At 41.9% G+C, this 11639-nt stretch overlaps 1 protein-coding gene and 1 long non-coding RNA gene across 7 annotated transcripts in view; one reads left to right on the forward strand and one right to left on the reverse strand.

Moving 5' to 3' along the window:
- The window catches only part of Fars2 (phenylalanyl-tRNA synthetase 2, mitochondrial), a 376567-nt gene that overhangs the window by 178313 nt on the left and 186615 nt on the right, over positions 1-11639 (reverse strand). The gene's annotated exons all lie outside the window — the stretch shown is intronic.
- On the forward strand, positions 4281-9201 carry LOC126501491 (uncharacterized). The gene is made up of 3 exons (XR_007591692.1): positions 4281-4382; positions 4666-4800; positions 6246-9201. It is a non-coding gene; the product is annotated as an uncharacterized lncRNA (long non-coding RNA).

Here is an 11639-nt window from a genome sequence, read left to right on the forward strand (position 1 = left end):
CAACTTTGCAAAATGGCACTTTCTTTCCTTTGTGTTTCAGTAAGAAGAGATTTATCCAAATGGCAAGTGATTCTCTAAGCCCAAAATTTCCAGATTTAAAATTCATACCTTAACACATTTACAGCAAATTTTCATACATGCTTCGAGTTTTCAGTGCCACCAAGCCTCTCAGATAAAACTATGCAATCTCCAGTTACTATTACAGACTCAGCAACCCACATCGGAGAGAAGTACACTTTTCCCTCTCCCTCCCTCCTTCCCTCTCCTCTTCCTCCTCCTTCTCCTTCTCCTCCTCCTCCTCCTCCTCCTCCTCCTCCTCCTCCTTCTTCTTCTCTCTCTCTCTGTCTCTCTGTCTCTCTCTCTCTCTCTCTCTCTTCCTCCAGCATGCATTTCCTTCTATTAAAGAATGTGGACTTGGTTGAGAAGGATTTCAGCCATGCAATCTATTTTAACTAGAGGCTAGCAGACTACTTCTGCTTCATTTGAGAGTGGCTGGATAGTTTGTGAATTTGCACCACAAAGAACGATTTTTAAAGTCACAGCAATCCTAGGACATTCCTAAATTCCCTTTATCATTCATATTTTTCTTTCCTGATTTGCACATCCATCTTCTGTTTTCTATGATGTTGTTTATGTTCTTCTATAATCACTCTCAAAGCTTGTGTGCCATGAGAGCAGGCGGATGACCACGTGAAGGGATACAACAGATTTTACCTTGACTAGTAAACATTCAGAAAACTTTAATCTCATGTGTATGCGTGTTTTGGCTAGATATATGAATGTGCACCATGTGAGTTTCTGGTACCTGTGGAGACCCATCAGTTTCAGATTCCCTTAAACTTGAGTTATAGGGGATTATGAGACATATGAGTGCTAAGAACCAGACTTGGGGCCTCTGTAAGAACAGCAAGTACTAACCACTGTGTCATCTCTCCAGACAAAAACATTTTTTTTTAATCTGAAAAAAAAATTAGTTTGGAACATTTAGAATGTGTAGTAGCATGGAAAGCCTTCCACCCTCTGGAAAGCCAGCAGGTCTCTGCCCAGGACCTAAGTCCTGACTGAAACAACTTACTCCAAGGACTTAGTGTTCATTTTCCGTGCTTGAGAGCTGCAAAAGAGGCTGGTAAACACAAATGGGTACTCAACAGTAGTTACCATGACAATCTCAACCCACTGCCTCCCTGATACTGAAGAGGTTCTGGAGCAGACGGCCAAGAGGAAAAGCCAGGAAGAGATTGGGGGACGCAGCACTGAGAATAAGATAGGTGCATCATGGGTAGCGTTTTAGTCACAAATGAACGTATTTTATCTTCCTTGACTAATTTTAAGACATTCTTCAACCCTCTGCTAAATGGTACTTCTTGGGGGTCTTCAATGTTCTTCAATGATTTTCTGGATTAGTTTGGATTCCCATTAACTACTTGTTTTATAATATCTGATAACTACCAACTGCTATTTATGGAAGCCTTCCTCTGAGTTGGGCACCGCTCCCAGTAAGAAATGCAAACGCAAGGACAAGTTTTACTCCTTTCCTGAGTATCAGTCTTAGCTAATAACTTTCCTGCCCACCCTGGCACCCAGAACTTTCCTGGATTCTACTCCTTCCCTTACTAAGTAAATCATTTATTCTACCCCATTCTGACCTCTGCCTCCTGAGCCTAGTTCCATAGTAATAGCCTACTAGTCTCCATCCTTGTCCAGGAAATGTTCCCAAAATCTTTGACTTCTGAGGCTCCAACCCCTGCTTTTAGTAACCCAACCTACATAGCTACAACTAGAGAATTAACACTGAAGGGTGATGATGATTCAAGCCTTTGAGAATCCCAGAAGGACCGAGGCTGGATCAGGCTACCTTCTGAGACTTCCCAAGTGAAGCCCCTGCCACACTCAACTGTCTGCAGTTCTCCACATCTCGACAAGTGATGTTTTATGCCCAACATTGATGCATAATATGCCTCCTACTGGCTACTAAGTGTAGAACTTTTATTTACTGCTGAAAAGAATGAACAAATGGAGCTATGCATTCCTTAAAAAAAATGAAATGAAACAATATATTTGCTATGTGCCCTGCTTGGCCATTTTTATATGCAGTTGTGTGTCCCTTACATCTGCTTCCCAAAATTAGCACAGTATCTGTAGCCCAGGAAGTACAAAGTCATGTCTTTAGTATGCACAGGTGAAGGAATGAACACATGGTTTGGCGTCCTCAGCTGAAGGCACAGTGGGTACAAAGCAATGATCTACTTTTTAATGAAGGAGCCCACAGGCATTTGTTAGCTTCTGTAAGGAGTGTGGAATGTGCAGGTCATAAGAGGTAAAATCAGCATAAATGATCACTGGGAACCCAGGCTGAGGCATGCTCTTGTTCCACTTCACTTTTAATTCCTCTGATATTGATTGTACTAGTGTAAGGGTAGCACAATATAATAGACAGAGAACTCTGCTGGGAGTGAAAGGGCCTAAGGTAAAGTACAGCATCCACTCTGCTGCGATTTAGCTGTGTGGAATGGATTCAGCTACACCCTGAACAAACTAACACCATGGGCTTTCTGTTTATGAAATCAATCAAGTCCCCTCCCCTTTCACTTCTTACTTTAGTTGGTATTATGACTATTAAAACTAAAGAGTGTTAATAGTTTACTTTTACTATTCCTTATGGCAGAATTAGCCTTATGGCATCAACACAAAATGAATAGAGGGCTTGGTTTCTGAAACTCTTGAACTAAGAGATGCGAAGGATCTGACTGATGAACATATATGCTTGGCCACACGTCCCCTGCATTATGTCTGGCCCTGACCTAGCCCTATTTTATTTATGGTTCTCAATCAACACTTGAAATGACAACCCTGTTTGTCTTATCTTGAGGATCAAAAAGACAGTTAAAATAACATGCATGAACAAAGATCTGATGGTCTGCAAAGACCAAAGATTTAATAGGATAGACAAAAAGTCATTTAGGGATATAGGCCTCTGAAATGACTCTCTGCTGTAGTCAATCACGTCTTATCAACCAATTATTTATTTTGTGAGTCAGCTCCTGTGGACAAGAGGGTAATGGTAGAACTCAGATTTGGAACACATCCTACAATCCATATGGGCGAGCTCCTCACTTTTGTTTTCCCTTCCCCCAAAACACACTTAGAAATATTAGATAATGTAGGAAACAAAATCCTTCTGGTTTTTCTTTGTAGCTTATAATGAAGTTTCCTATCTGGGCATGTATTTTTATTCTTTGTGGATAGGGCATTATTTCTTAATTGCAATTGTTTCTATAGTTACTTGGGAATGCTGCCCATAAGTGATTAATTAGCTTTTTCATTATTGTGTGTTTAAAAGCCTTGAGGTCTTTAGGCATGTATACCTGAAAATTAAAATTTATCAACATTAGCATAATGAAATAAAATGATTTTATGTAACTATGATTTATACTTATTCAGTAAGTTAGTTAAGCATAATTTATAGGTAATTTTTCAACCCACAACTACTTTTATTCTCTTCATTTCCACCTTCAGGGAAATTTCCATTCTTCTCAAATCCCTTTTTATATACAAAGTCTTCGTCTTGGTATCTCTTAGAATCCATTATTCTTCTTGTTTGTCCCTCAATCTCCTCTTCCATTTGTTCTTTGCTTAGAGTCCAGACAACCTGAGTGGGCTGTGGGGCACTTGAACCAGTTGCTTTCTCATTCTCCTGCTCCATCCTGGGTGTGAATGAGCAATGCTAGCTCTGATTTTATGGCCTCGGTAGCCGTAAAGAAAGAAGAACAAGGGAACTATCAGATTCCAGTGCAGTGAGGCCTCCGGCTCTGTGCATCTGTAGAGCCCCCCTCCCCAACAAGCCAGTTACCAAACACACACCCAGCTCTTAGGAAACAGTAAATCATGTCTCACCAGCCTATTATTGTGAGTTCAGTTCTGTGGCAGTGGATTCCCAAGAGGAACAGGGGATGGTGGTGGAGCTCAGGCTTGGAACACATTCTACACAATGAGGCCAAAGTGCTCACTGTCTTCTCCTCTTCACACACGCATTTGCTTCTTCAGTAAATGCCCTTTGGTGCGCTAGGTCCATGGGTTACTTCTGCAGTAAACACCACTTTGTGTGCTCAGCCCACAGGTTACTAGGGCAAGCTCTGCATTCTGCTCAAAACCTCTCAGTCCCTCAGCAGTGTGCCCAGAGTGCACAAGGCCCTGGCTACTGCTCTGGGAGCCTAGAGCACTTATGGACAAGAAGGGAAGACAGGCCATGCAGTGGAGAAACAAAGTGTTCTTCGAACTAAGAAGGGAGAAAACTGCTCCATGTCCCTGATGTAATGTGGTTGCCTAGACAAAAGCTGGATGGGATGTTGTCCAGCAGAAAGAAGTCAAAGGAGCCAAGTGCAGTGAGTATTCACCAAGCTGCCACCTAACCTATCTGCCTGCCATCTCTCCAGGTAGAGTGACTATCCTCCAATCTACAGTCAGTCCCTATTACTGAGCTAAAAACAAAGGTATCTGTGAAGTGAGGTGAAGTATTTTCAACAGAAACAAGAAGCAACAGAAGCTGCAGAGGCTGACATTGATTTCACCAATCTTTACTTGGCCATAGCTAGGCCATGGTGTAGAGAGTGGCAAGATCATATACACATTCTGTGTCACCCTTTGAGGGAAAACCTTTCTTTTCAGAGTCCAACCAAAATGTGAAAATGAACAACAATTCCTCATGAAGCCAATTTGGAGCTGGCAAGATGGCTCACTGGGTGAAAGTGTTTGCCCTGAAAAACTGCCAAGCAGAGTTCCCTCCTCAGCATCTACACAAAGGTAAAAGGAGAGCATCAACAGCACAGAATTGTCCTGTATGTGGCATGGCATGTGCAAGACCTTTCTCACAATGACAAAACTTTAAAATTAAATTCTATAGAAGGTTATTCTGATGTATAAGAGGATTAACAGTAGAAAATAAAAGGGGGGGCATTTTCCAGATGAAGTTTCTCAAGTTGCAGTATCATTTTCTAAGACTGTATATATAAATTATTTCTGATTATTCTCTTTATGACCTCTAAGAAACCCAATTTCTACAATTTGTGAGTATGTGTAAGTCTCTGTGTACACATACACACATATAAGAGCTTGCTGTGTAAGAATGAGGATGCGAATTTAGATCCTAGCACCCAAATAAAAAGCTGGGTGTGGCCACACATACCTGTGACCCCTGTGGTGTGCAGATGTAGACAGGGCTTGGTGGCCACCAGTCTAGATCTAGAGTCAGTGACAGAGCCTGTCTTAAAGGAATAAGCCAGAGTGGAGTGATCAGGGTACCAGTGTCCCCTTCTAGACCATGTGGACATACATAGGTGGACACACCATCCACACATATACCACACTCCTAAACACACACATACACACAAACTGAAAAATTGCAAAAATATAAGGTTTCGGAATTTTGGGTTTTTTTTTTTTGTTTGTTTGTTTTTTGTTTTTTGTTTATTTTTTGTGTTTTTTTTTTTTGGATTTTTCGGAATTTTTACAAAAGGAAGCAGAACAACAAAAATGTTGGCAATACCAACTTAATCCAAACAAAAAAATATTTACAAATTCTAGAGTTTGCTTCCTGTGTAAGAATCTTGCAATCACCGCCTCTTCTTCCCATCTATATAGATGAAAGTGGTTTAAATTCTCAGCCCATGGAGCTAAAGGGTGGCTCTGTGGTTTAGAGCACCAGCTGCTGTTGAAGAGAACCCCAGTTCCATTTGCGGGACCCACAACTGCCAGTAACTTCAGTTCCAGGAAATCTGACGCCCCCTTCTGACCTCCACAGGCAGCTTCACTCATGAGGTACACATATATCCACTCACACACGACCTGATCATAAAATAAATGAATATTAATTAAACATTCCAAGTCCAAGACTGACAGGGCTCACCATAATAACACTGAAGTCAACATCAGAAAGAGCTAGCTCCACATAGTACAAGTAAAAAAAATTGGAAGTTTGAGGAAAAAAAAGCAAAAACTCTGTATATATAGACACCTAGAGGAATACTCTCTTAAAGACTGTAGGTAATGCTCTCACCAGGACCTTGTGTTTAAGGCAGATTACAGAGGGTATCTACAGAAAGAAGCCACCATCACTAACTGCAAGATTGTTCCAAGGGATGTGAAGTCTAGAACAGATGTAATGAAATTTTGGCTACAAAGTTACCAGTGTGTTGCCTAATCTGCACTCTATTCTCTAAAGCTAAACATCTTTCCCCATCTCTTTTTAGGGGTTGGCAAACTACCGTCCTTCAGTCACGTGCGACCATAGTATTCATGTGAGTTCCCTGCAATTATTCTCACGGGAAGACTTTTGGGAGACTGGCCCAAAGAGCTGATGCTTCCGATGAGCCCCAAAAGCTCACACTTTACGGAAAATGTCTGTGGATTTACATTCTTACATTCATCACCCCACTGTCACATCTATTTCCTGAAAGCGTCGCAAATCAAAACACCTTCCTGTATCCAGCGGAAGCACTACGCATAATTCCCAAGACTACATTTCCTCACAGTCAAGCCCATTCATTCTGCCGCCTCCTCCTAGATCTTTCTGGATACACTTGCTGAGTCCTCTAGTACTCACGCCTAAGAACATACATGCTCCTAGTCGCCATCGAAATAAGGTTCCAAAGTTCCCATCCAAGACCATTAATTCAGACTTAGCCACACTTCTTCCTGCCTTTGGCCCCATCCAGTCCATGTCCACACTTCTACATACACCTGAAGTTTCTGCCACTACCACGCTGGCTCCTGAAACTCTGCCTGGCTCTAGCCTAGTCTGGCTCCATTTCTACCGGAGGGTTGTCTTTTCCCACTCCATAACTCTCTCTTCAATCAGCCCGTAGATTATGGTTCAGCCACTACTACCCAGGACTCAAGGATTTACTCACTCAACAGCCGTTTCCTACTAGATTTTCAGTTCATTTTAGAGATTTCAGTGGTAACAAAAATAAAGTAAGACAACAAAGACCCAACATGTCAGCAAGGACTCGGGTATGAAGAGCTCATTTTAGGATGCTCCTCCTGAATGTGGATGGCAGCTTATATTACATCACAACAGGGGACCACCTGTACGCCAGTCAGAACCCTTCTCTCCATGCACACAGCAATAAAGTTTCCGTCAGACTCAACTGTGTTCAAGATACTTAACATTTTTTGCTTTTATCTACTCAAAGAGTTAATTAGTCTCTTTTGGAAGGCATCATATATAACAGCAGTGGGGTATTAGAAGAATTACAAGATATCAATGAGGCATAATGTACACTCTGCTTTTGCAAGTGCTAACACCTTGTTTATTTGCCATATCTGCACATTACAGTTCCCAGAACTAATCACTACTTGCTCAGCAGACTCCGACATGAGATGACAAACTTTGAGTCATCAGGTCTTTAACAGGCTGCACACTTAAGAATTAACATCCGGACTTCCAACAAAATAAAAAAGCCTTGCTGTAGAATCCCTAGCAAGGCAGTCTGGAGGTTTCCTCCCCTGCCGCTGCTCCCTTTTGCTTTGTTGCTCTGTTTTCTCTTTGGTGTTCTTGCCATACGCCACCAAAATGTGCCTGTTCCAGCTGCAGAGTCAGACCTGTCGCCCTGGAGGGCAGCAACTGCTAGGCTGGGCTACTGAGAAATGAGCCTGATTTAAAAATCCAGCCCCAGTTCTGACCTCTGGCTCTCTTCAAAGCCATTACCATCAACAATGAGTATCCCAGCCTGGTCTTTATAGTCTCTTAAAGCCATGCCAGAGCCTTAGCCTTCCACCCTAGCCCACCAATTAATCACTCTTGATCGAGAACTTTCACTTTTAACTGACTTTCAAACACAAATTAAAGTACTGGAAATTAATAGCTGGAACAAGATGAAAAAGAATTTGCTTCAAATTCAGTTTTAGTCATTATAGATCAAGAAGTACTAAACATCAGACTTAGAGGTGTGTGCTTGGGGAGGGTTCTTTTCCATGGGCAAGTACAGCATATGTAAGAGATAATAGCCCAAACCCCAAGTGTGTTGTGAACATACAAATGTGGGCACCTATTTCCTAAATAAATGTTAGCTAGCATGACACATGTAACAATGGCAAGGCCAACCAGGCACAGCAGAGTTAAATACCTGCTACTGTCAACCACAGCGTAAATGTGTTAGAAGCCATGCTTTTTGCTGCCAAATTCTGAAGCCTCTGTCTTTGAAAAGCTCTAAGCAGTGCATTCACAGAGAAGGCAGGTGGCATAAAGAGGTTGGTGAGGTTAGATGTTTCTGTGAATCCGTTTTAGAAAGATCTGAAACTCTAGACAGCAGTGTGCATGCACTTGAATGTGCAAATACAGGAACAAGTCATCCTGCACTGGAAAATCAAAGCCATGTACAGAACACCAACATCCAGGCCAGGGCTAGTTTTTAAATATATAGTTAGCCTTTTGGCTTCTCTCTGTGGAAAAGCTAGGGTGCTAAGAACAACACTGAAGATTTATCGTCACGCTCAGATTTCCCTGCTATCCACTTGTCTGTGGACTCTCAGAGAGCCTTACTATCGAATGATCACTCACTGCAGCAGACTCTTCTCACCAGCCGCCATGTTTACCAGCTAACCCTGAAGCAGATCCATGGGAGAACCAAGGAAGCACTATCAGTATTAGGAACACTGATGGATGCCATCTTTAGCATGGTAAGACATGGAATCTTAGGCAGCAGTGAGAGCTGCTAGTAACAAAATGGAAGTATATTCACTTATCACAACCAAATCCAAGGAAACAGTATTTGTCAACAGACTGGTGTACCCTAGTTTTATCGGACAGGCTGTCCCTGGCCCAACCATACCTTCATACTAGTTGTCCATCTAAATAATGCAGATCATAAAACTAGAGTGGAGTCCTTTCCATCTTCAGTCTAGGTCCCGGTACTGACAGCTTTTCAGGCTTTGTCCTTTCCTACACCTCCAACAGGAAGAACCATAAAATGGGTGTTACATCTTCATCAGCTTATGCTTTCTGTTTTGGAATACAAAGCTTGGGTACTAGAAGTATTGCCCAAAGTCTCTGAAATTTTTTTTTTCATTTATAAATATCACATTCCCCTATTCCTCTGCCCAACAACCTTCACTCCCTGTTTCTATAAGGCTACCCAAGTTTCCTTTGCATAAAACAATTTCATGTGAAATATTACATTACGATGTGGAATTACCCTCTGTATGCTGTGAATATGTTTTATTACCATTGGTTAATAAAGAAACTGCTTTGTCCAACGACTTAGCAGAGTAAAGTCAGGTGCGAAATCCAATCAGAGAGAGAGAGAGAGAGAGAGAGAGAGAGAGTAGGAAGAGTCAAGCAGACACAAGTCAGTTGCTGAGGAAACAAGACATGGAGAAAATGAGGTAATGCCATGAGGCAATACATAGACTAATAGATACGGATTAATTTCAGATGTAAGAGCTAGCTAGAAATACGTCTGATCTAGTGGCCAAACAATGCTGTACTTAATATAGTTTCTGTGTGATTATTCGGGTATAGGAGGCCAGAAAACTAAAGTGCAGTCTCCGCTTACAACAGCCCCTCTTCTAACAACATAACACTTAAAAGAGCAAGATCAAACTGATCATTTCTTTCTATGGGAACTGGGTCTTGAACAAAATGTCACAAAAGCAGAAAACATTCAAAGGGTTTCCTGGAAGTTTCTGTCAGATATAGCAGAGCTTCCCTGATTCTCATGTTTTCTAGGTATAAAGATCAGGGTTTTTTTTTGTTTGTTTCATTGCATTATGTATATGCGTCTTATCTATGCATTTGTATAGCACATATAGGTGGGTGCTTGTGGAGGCCATAAGAGGGCATCAGATACCCCGGAACTGGAGTTACACTTCAAAAGTTATATATCACCTGATGGGTGCTGAGACAGGAACTCGGGTCCTCTAAAGGAGTAGCAATACTCAGAACTGCTAGCCATCTCTTTAATGCTTAGGTCTCAGAATTAGGCTTGCCTCTTTGATAAGTTCAGAGAATTGCTTGGAGTCCCTTCAAGCTACTCCCTCATTTTCCCCAAGGCAGAGTACCCAGACTTGGTTGTTAAGGCTCACAGCCAAAACACCTGCCTTTCTCATAAATCCAGACTTGTCTGACCCTACAGTCTGTGCCTCAGCTATGGCTATCTTCCTCATCCAGTTCCTGAAAGTATGCACACTCAGATGCTTTGGAGGAAAACACAGGAAAGAGAGTACTACTGGCTTAGCTGTAAGTTGCCACTGAGACCCCATCTTTGACTCGGGCTCTGCTGGCTATGATTCCCCAATAGGCTGCCCACTGGAAATACTTTCTTCTTTCCCCGGTCTCATTTAATTCACACTCTGCGTCAGCCAGATCCTTGGCCGCTGTCAAAAGCCCCGAGACAAGCTGCATTCCCATGAATCCTTTCACAGGCTGGGAAGTCAAGTCCCCATTACCAGAATTTCTCACTATACCATACACACTTTACTAACTGCAGTTTCCTGGAGTCAGAATGAGTGGGCATGGGATCAGATCCTCAATGAGCCATTTAAGAGATGTGAAGTGGCACATGTGCTGATACAAAGAGTCATGTAGAAGTCATGCCTTCATAAGACAACACTTCTTCCAAGGCACTGCTTTTAGAACAGTTGCCTAAGCTGGCTCCAGCTGCCCCATTTGTTTCTGCCTAACTTCTGGATGCCCTCATATTAATTTATATATAGAGAAGGGAAATGGAACTAAAAGATGAAGCAAACAGGGAAAAATTGAAAACTAAGAGCAAAGAAACAGGAAATGTAGGCCACAGCTAGACCCAAAGTTTAAGTAGTTAGTCACTACTATTTGAGTCATATTCAGTCTTCAAAAGTAAAAGAGCAATAAATGAGCTCATCAGATATTCTGGCACACAGAATCTGAGAACTGGTTTTGTACCAGTTTTCTATTTCTGCATGTGATGACATCAACAAGCCAAGGGGAGGCAAACTGGAAGAGAATGATCCCAATGTTACTTTAAACTATCACAAAAAGTTATGACTCTATGGGCAACTGAGGGGAGCTGAGTTTTTAAATGCATACACTGTAGAGTGGAAATCATTAGCTCTCAGTCTGCTGAACTCTGGTAACATGGATCTGAATCCTGAGGCCCAGAGGACTGCACCAAAGTAACAGATGCAATTAATAAAAATAGTACGTCCATGACTAGAAACCAAGTCCTCCGACTCTCTTTTTCCATCACATTGCAACGTGTTGAACTACTCATATTGTTGGATGGAAGGACATTACACTATAACTTTCATCTCAAAGACTCTTGGTGAAAAAAACCCATAGGAGCCCCTCCCAACCCTACCCCCCTGTGGATCTGACCCTCTTTTCTATACTTCTAAGATACTTCTTCAAAAAAAAAAAGTGCATATTCCAGTCTCTTGGGCTTTTGAGTATCTTTGGTAAAACCAAGTTTGAGAACCATCTTAATGGTTTAATTAGTGGCTTAATTAGTGCCCACCTCACCCAAGCCTCCTTCAGTACGAAATGGTGTTGCCGCCCGCAGAGGAAGGTTAACCACCTTGTTTCAGTTCAGAGCATCTTGGCTCAGGTAGGTGTGAATTCCTTCAGTTGAATGAAGGTTCTTCTTCCTCACCCAGCAATCTTTTTT

The sequence above is a fragment of the Alexandromys fortis genome, unplaced genomic scaffold (assembly GCF_014885135.2).
Source record: "Alexandromys fortis isolate MF-2015 unplaced genomic scaffold, M_Fortis_MF-2015_v1.1 scaffold_5, whole genome shotgun sequence".
Taxonomy (NCBI): domain Eukaryota; kingdom Metazoa; phylum Chordata; class Mammalia; order Rodentia; family Cricetidae; genus Alexandromys; species Alexandromys fortis.